Here is a 9,109-nt window from a genome sequence, read left to right on the forward strand (position 1 = left end):
CACAGGCTGTTGTGATGTCGCTGTGTGCGACCACTGTGGCGACCACATTGTGACTGGAGAGAGGAAAGTCTTGCTCCGCTTCCTCTTCCTTGCTTTTGACCAGGGGTTTTTGTATATTGTTATTTTAATAAATACTTTATTGTATGAAACAAATACAACAGTAAATCATACGTTAGAAAATATGATTGGTAGTTGAGCCTTTGAAGTTTAAAGGCTTACGGGCTGGGCTGCTGGAGTTTAAAGTTTTTCTGCTAGATTTTCCTAAAACATCACTTGTCAACAGCATGTTTAAAAGATTTAATAAACCTCTTATGCCATTTATTATGATTCAGTATTTAATTTCAAAAAATGAACAGAATCACTTAAAAGTGACAATACCTTCTTATAGCTGGTACAGTACACAATTTTTTGAGAGCTAAATCATCACAGTTGGAGAACAGGAAACTTATTTTGTATCATTTCAATACTTAAATAAATAAAAATAAAATAAAATTCATTTATTTCGGACCATAGAATCCATATCGTAACTAAATTCCATTACATTTAAAATAATAAAATAAAATAAAAATTAAATTAAAAATTAAAACTTATAACATTGTCAAGATTTACAATAAAAATTAAATTAAATTAAATTACAATAAATTACAACCCCGTAAAATTTATACAAATAAAAATATTACATTAAACTAAATATATTACATTAAATTAAATTTATTATTGAGGCTAACGTGCATAGTGGACCAGTGCTTCAGAAGGCCACTGTCCCATCTGTTAGCCACAACGTCCAGGAGGCTGTGGCGGCTGTCGCGCACCCTATCGAGCATCGCGGCGCAACGCTTGCGGAGCGTGGCGTGGAAACCGTCCACGCTCGCATCCGCAAACATCCCGGACGCGCTGCAGTATCGCGGCAGCCGCAACAGCACCCTGAATGCATCATTGTACTGGACCCGCAGAGCATTTAGCGATCGCTGGGTATATCTGGTCCATAGGCTGCAGGTATACAGCGATGTACAGTACGCTCTAAACAGAGTTATTTTTACTTGGGCTGTACATCGATGAAACCTGCGCGCTATCATATTGGCTCTCATCGCTAATGCTCTGCGTTCCCTTTCGATGTCGGCGTCATCGCGCAGATCTTCGGTTACCAAATGCCCTAGGTATTTGAAGGTCGTCACCCTCTTCAGTACCTGACCGTTCAGGAGAAAGGGAGGTACATACGTTGGGCATTTGTTTCCCGCTTTAAACACCATATATTCACTTTTGAGTGCATTATATTTTAAATTGTGATGGCGAGCGTACGATTCACAAATATCCAAAAGTATTCCCAATCCACCAACCGATGGACTCAGCAACACCATATCATCTGCGTAACTTATATTATTAAAACAGACCCTGTCTATATGGCATCCGACATGTGTGTTGCTGAGCTCGCCGATTAAGTCGTTTATATAAAGATTAAATAACTTGGGAGAGGTAAGCCCCCCCTGCCTCACACCGCACTGCAGTCCATATTCGTCAGAGAGTACATCGCCCCAACGGACACTATTTCTCTGGCCCGTATACCAGTACCTAAATATGCGTGTTAGTTCTTTTGGAAACTCTATCCTGTCCAGCTTTTTCCATAATAAGTCGTAGTTTACGAGGTCAAAAGCCTTCGAGAGGTCCAAAAAGCACGCATAAATAGGGGTTTTTCTGCGAGTATAGTACTCGACAGCCTGCTTTAGACAAATTATTGCGCTCTCAGTTGATAGACCGGCACGGAAGCCGAACTGAGCGTCGTGTATTTGCAAGCACTTGTCCAATTGCAAGTTGAGCAGGCTGTCAAGCACCCTAGCCACAATGGTTGCCAGAGAGATAGGTCTGTAGTTTGTCTTGTCAGATATATCACCTGTTTTATTTTTGACAATCGGAACCACTAATGTTTTAATCATACTCTCGGGCAAATAGGAATGACTAATGCATAGGTTAAAGAGCATTGCCAATAATCTAGGCAAGTGAGGACCAGCAAACTGCAAGTGCTCGACGCTTAAGTGGTCATGACCGGGAGATTTTCCCCTCTTCATAGTCCTTAGTACTTTAGCAACATCGTTGGCACTAAAACGCACTTGAAGGTCACTTCCGGGTTCAGCGTCGAGCACCGACAGGTTCCCGTCCTCACCAAGAGTCGATTTCACACAAAAATGCTCCTTAAACATGTTCGCCACCTCTTTCGCATTTGAGGTGCCATCAACACATACAGAGAGTCCCGGCCTTGCCTCCATTCGTTTGGTGAGCTTCCAAAAACTGCGAAAGTCATTTTTACCGCGATGCTCAGCGAGTAAATCCATTCTTATTTGCTCCTGGTGGTTTTGAACCCATCTAAGTCGTGATTTAAATATTTTTCGACTGGTACACATCGCGGTAAAAATATGACCTGACCTTGGTCTGCCACATGTAATCCAGTTCTGGAAGCAAAGCCTGGCCTCCCTGTGGGCCTCGCTAACGTGTTTGTTCCACCCTACGACCCTGCCTGACCTAGACCTGCTTGCGACTACTTTACTGTGTACAGATGCCTCACACAGTGTGGTAATTATTTTGTGATACAGATTATCTAGGATCTTGTGATGGTGACTTAGCCTCGTTCCCCACTGGCAAGAATCTCGCCAGCTGCAGCTTAAGTCTCTGGGTTCATCTTAGGAGGACCAATAATTTCTTACAACGCAGAGTAGTTTTTTGTAATCTTGTCCGGGTCATACTTCTTTTATAATGTTCTTAATTATTTATCTGTAATCAAACAACAACACTATCCTATAAGGATTTTTCCCTATAATATCCAAAATTCTGGTGCACAATGTCAAGGTTTGCTCGCTTAATTCTTCACTTGCTGACATTAGAATAAGTACCTTCTTAATTTCACCTACTTGGAGATGAGTATATATCAAGAGACGGCCTAATCCGGCATACCACATGATTAACTCATTAGGTTAAGAGCGGTGTCTAGTCAAACACGCCACAAAACCCAGTAGGTAAGTTTATCTAGCAAGACTTGTAGGTGGCTTATAATGCACCCTTTTATCAGTTAGGAAATGAGCAATGCCTCAGTGCTGTTGGAAAGGAATATGTGACAATATCCCCTGGCTACTGGCAGTGAACGCACCTAGTGTAGTACGCCAAGGTTGCCAAGTGCGAATATCAAACAGAGATGTCTAGATTAACACTCCAAAATGATTAGCACAGCCATTTTATGCAATTAGAAACAGATACGCCTGAATAGCGCTCCAGAATGCATATGCACAGCACAATACTATCAGCAACCAGAGTTGGCTAGTTATAACACTCCAACGCACAGCACTAACACCAGATAGAAATAGCATAAACAAATCATATTTTTTACCTGATTATAATTAATGTTCCTTCTCGGAATATTATGTGTATTAAATAATTAACCGAATGCTGGCACTATTGGAGAGCGAGGCTTACATCTGGATACCGAGCGATATCTACTTCTCGACGCCACTGGCGGAGATAGGGATCTAGAATAATCTAGATTATGCAGAATAGGTTAAAGACCATGATCCCATCGATCGGTATGTAACGCGTATGCTCTTGATCTTCTCATTTTATTTTCTTCTTTACATATTTCGTCCTTTATGTTAATAAAAACACTTTTTATTTTAATAGGACGTAATGGCCGCGGCTGATGAAAAACGTCAATGAGGGCGACAGAAGCGGCGCGCGCGCGGGGGCGCGACTATGCGTTCAGAAATCTGATACAAAATTTTGAATTCTCGTTGAGAAATTTTAACTTTTTACTCTGAATACTTAACATGGCCAGAGGCATATGATTGCGCCTACTACAAGTTATTTATCATTGAAGAAGTTTGTGCAGCGTAATAATAACTCATGTTTCGTTATAAAGACTCCTAACGTATTGCTTATGTACCTATCTTAAATTTATTAACTATGGACTATTCAACACAATACATGCATTAAATAATTAAAATACGCGCATTGTAACTACATTTCACTCATACATTTCACTTAGCTTGTTTTATTTGGTGATACCGTTGCGGCGTCAAACGTTTGAAAATGATAATTTTTTGAGCGGCTTTCACAACATACTGTGAAAAACGTATGCAGGTTTTGTTCAAAATAATAACTGAATTACCAAAAATAATATCTTTTTACTACACTGTCCACTTTTTATACAAATCAAGGCACTTTTGGTATTTTAAAACGAATTATAAACGGAGAACCAGAAATGAGGTCTAGCGCGAGAAATTTTCAAATATTAACTATCTCGCTCTCTCAATTTGACCCACAAGAATGAAAACGGCATTATACCTTATTATTTTACCGTAAGAACGCATTTAAAAGGCCCGAATTCATTAGATTAACTTGGTATCATGCTTCAAAACTGACATGGCGCAGTCGGTAGGATACTAACACTGCATGGCTTTTGCAATGAAAAAGTGGCAAAATGGCAATATCATTATTGACAAATATGACAAACACAAGTTCACACTCCTCTTTCTTTCCTAATTCATATTCTTATGTTTACTATAATTCCTATTCTTATGTTTATTATATTGGTATCTCGCGATGATCATGACCCCCGCGATACAGGCCATGCCTAGTGCGGGGTTCACTGTAACGTGCCTGTTAAACTTTTATTGTGAATAAAAATATTGTTATTGTTATTATTATATGTATGAAAATATGACGTTTGTACTCGTAATGACGCCACTTTATTTTGTTCTATTCACATCGGTGCAGAGTTAGCTTAGTTAAACTGTAAAAGCTGTATGCGTGACAGTGACGCCCATTTGTTGTTGGTTTAAAAAAAACAAAATTCAAAAATGTATTCCGTATGTAGGCTCAAGGGCTCTTTTTGAAGTCAATACATTTTCATTTCACATGCTCTGAAAGAGGGTCATTGTTGTGTTCTAAAAGGTGTGCAGAAAGTGATACGTTTCTGCACTCGAGCATTTAACTTTCCAAGTATGATTTTTTAAAGATAAATTTCGTTTAAATTTCCATTCTGATTTTTAACTCCGCATTCCATAAATAACGATTCTTTTACCTAATAAATTGTTATTGATATAAAAACGCGACCAATTAAATCACCCAATTAACACAAGTATTTCACAGGAACCTCTAATTTGTGTTCGATTTACTAATTATGTTTCCACTCATATCTCCTTCGGATGATATTAATAAAGTTTAATTTCGTACAACCACAACTTTTGTATATATTTGTAAACCTAAGCGATCACTGCAATGTCTGCACCCGACTTCCTTGTTATTCACAAAGTTAAATTACTTTACTATAAACGACCAGTATAAATCTAATCTAAGATTACACATTAATATCCGGCACTCACAGGTCAAGGTATGCTTGCTACTTGTCGAATCTTGCAAGATCGAATACAAAATGCTTTGAACATGTATTCGCCTGGCCGAAGGCTGACGAAGCAACGCGGAAGGAGCCGAGGGGAAACAAGATGGCGGACTTTCCGCGCATGCCCACCCCTTTGGAGACGTGACGTCAACTCAAAATAGGGATGTGGAAATGTGTTTCGAGAATATCTGATAATGACCTACTGTAAAAAGTATTAGTTATTGTAAAAAATGTCAAAATAATTAACAAGGAAAGCTTTGCTATAGGTATTGAAATGGAGAGAATTGGCATAGGTACCAATATTTTTGGCGTGGTACCTAAGGCGTGAATAAGGTTCAAGGCTAGGCCTAGGCAAGTCCTTATGTCATCTGAATATCAATCTGCGTATAACATTTCAAGTAATGATTCGTTTAAATTTTATATGAATACGACATTGTTTTTTCTGATATTCGAGAAATTATTTCTAGATGTTGTTAAATTGGTAAATGGGCGATTTGTGTGAACTGCACGGCACTGGTGGCCTAGCGGTAAAAGCGTGCGACTTGCAATCCGGAGGTTGCGGGTTCAGATCCCGGCTCGTAGGAAATATCGTTTGATATTTTCGGTGAAGGAAAACATCGTGAGGAAACCGGACTAATCCCAATAAGGCCTAGTTTACCCTCTGGGTTGGAAGGTCAGAGTCGCTTTCGTAAAAACTAGTGCCTATGCCAATTCTTGGGATTAGTTGCCAAGCGGACCCCGGGCTCCCATGAGCCGTGACAACGCGAGGAAGATGATGATGATTAGCTTAGCACCGTATTTAAATAATATAATAACCTGCCTCCATTTCTCGATCATCAGTGTTACTTATAGTTGGTCAAACCAATTTGTCAGTCAGTAAGAACCAGGAAAACTATACTCATCCTTTTCTTTTGGGTGCTAGTACTAGTGTAAGACAAATAATACAAATATAGTATGATTGTCTCTGTCTATGATTGAAATGAGACAGCTCTTTGACAAACTATACTTAGTATAGGAGTAGAACATTATACTCGTATAGATATTGATATCATATGATGTCATAATAAGCTTTTAATTAATTAGTGTAATAACAAGTTTATTAGCCTCGATGTGAGATTGTATTGTTAAAATGTATAGTTATAGATAATGTGCTAGGGATGCCCTTGTTTGTGTGATAATACACGTACCTATAATAGGCCTGATGACAAATTTTGAAATCCCTTTTATTATTGTCGGTACACTTGTATTGGTTCCGAAAAACACAATATTTCAGCTATACTCATAAGATTTAACATAAATAATTGCATTTTATTATAGCTAGTTTAAAACTCGCGCGAAAACGCCTCGCACGACATTTGTGACGTCACTATTTAGTTGGTGGTAGGGTGGTAGACATTGTTTACATACTTACAGTTACGAATTTCCCTTAAATCCGAATGATATTGTTATTTCAGCACCATATATTACGATTAGGGATGATAAATACATTACAAAAATTTATCACAATAACTCATTTTAGACAAAAACTCTCACACGGTTGCAATTTAAGATGAATTATTTAGATACAAGTAAATTTTGAGTGAAAATCACCGAGCGCCGGTTTTACTTTTTAATTTTTCATTTTTTCTAGTTACGACAGCCAACATGGCAATGATAGTTCCATTCAGCCAAATAATTAAAAAAGTTTGTTTGTGAAATATCGTATTATTTAGCATTTTATTTAGATAATAACAAATAGATATCTCCTTTATATCGTGTAATAATATTTTTTGGACGTAATAAATGTTTAGTGGCGAAATAACATTTTTTTTGCACCTTCGAACTCTTTGGTGAGAACGTATGGATTTCGGTCAATGAGGTTGTCTATGTGGCTCTAAGAAATATGTTATAGATTGATGACGTCACTGTTTGGAACGCTTCTGATTGGCGTTTCAGTAATAATGGCCGATTGGAGAATTTTACAGTTTTATTTTATTGAATATATTAATAATCCTTCAGTTTATACTGAGATTGGGCCATTTTTTTGAATCATATTAACATATATGTTTCTTTGAAACCATTATTTCCGTGATTCTTTGCTACTTGCAACAGGCCTATTATCTTTGTACATCTTATACCTTTAAACGAGCAATTCTTGTTTAAATATTATGATTATGATTATGATTATGATTATGATTATTTATTTATTTATATATATATTTCGGGGATCTCGGAAACGGCTCTAACGATTTTGATGAAATTTGCTATATGGGGGATTTCGGGGGCGAAAAATCGATCTAGCCCGGTCTTGTCTCTGGGACAATGCGCATTTTTGAATTTTTATGTTTTTCGAGCAAACCTTGTTGGTCTCCCAGATATTTTGTATAAAACAAGTAATATGTGAATACCTCTAGCGTCCTGGAGGTCAATTCGAAATTACATTTTGTTGTCAAAATGATGACATTTAATTATTATTCGCTAGTGTGTCTCTCTCACGCTGACATACTCAGACATACTGTACGAATAAATATAAACGAAATGCACGATGCACGAACAAAATGATAAGTAAATTATTTCATTTTGATATTAAAAATGGAGTTTGAATATGGTATTTGCCTACTAGTCAAATCAGTTTCTTTTTTCGAACTATCAAAACGATTTTGCTACTATGGGAATATGAAACACTAGCATATGACGTCACAATCAAATTACCTACTCTTTATAGTTTTATACGGGTTTTAAAATATAAATTGTGTCTACGTTTCTCTATCAATCTTTTGGTGCTTTATTTCATGCAGGGTGTAAAATAATTTATTTTTCTCAAAAATGGACGGCAAAGTCGACTTTGCCGTTTAAAAAATAGGTCGCGAAGCGCGTAGTTTATGGTCAGTCAAAAATTAAAAAGTTAAAAACATTGCAGTCTCGATTTTGGGACTGCAATGTTGCATACAAATTCCATTATTTGTCGAGTTCCAAACTTTTTAAAAGTTGAAATGGCCATATCAAATGAAGGCACAGGCCCATTAAACAGCCAAACAGATGATTAGTACCGCGACTATTTAGCTGTCTCAAATAGGTTGACGTATTTTCGGCAGAAAAATACACTTCTATTTTTTTATTAAAAAAATAAAAAGGCGGCAAAGCTAATTTTTTCAATTGTTTCTACTTTTTTCTGTGAAAATATATACGTAAGAACGTTGCTTTTGTAAAATATTTCTATAATATTTATATTTCTTGCACCATTTTTGAGAAAAGCACTATATATGACTCGGCTGGAAGGCTACTTGCTGGCTTCGGATTCAATTAAACGGACTCCCAAGGTCTTCCGTTTAAAACGAATCCTCAGCCTGCAAGTAGCTACTTCCGAGCCTCGACAATAATGTACTATTAAATACTGTCAAATACCCTATTGGCGAGTCTACATACCAGTATAGTACCGACTTTACTGGCTTTATGCAACCTTGGAAGTCCGCTTGATTGTTGTGGCGCGCCTTTTATTTGTATTTGCAACAATTAGACAACACATTACACAACACAATGGAATGTAAACAAAACAAGTTTTCAGTTCTTAAAGTAAGCGACGCAGAAGGGCGAAATTTGACGCTTATTTAAACATATAAGTAACCCTTTTTTGCAATAAAATTATACTTTTATTAATCAATAATTTCGTCAATTTGGCACAAGAACGTCTAAACACAAATAAGTGTAATATTTTTTACACTGTAGCATTTTCCTTGTTTTGCATGAAAT

The sequence above is a fragment of the Cydia splendana genome, chromosome 20, assembly GCF_910591565.1.
Source record: "Cydia splendana chromosome 20, ilCydSple1.2, whole genome shotgun sequence".
NCBI lineage: Eukaryota > Metazoa > Arthropoda > Insecta > Lepidoptera > Tortricidae > Cydia > Cydia splendana.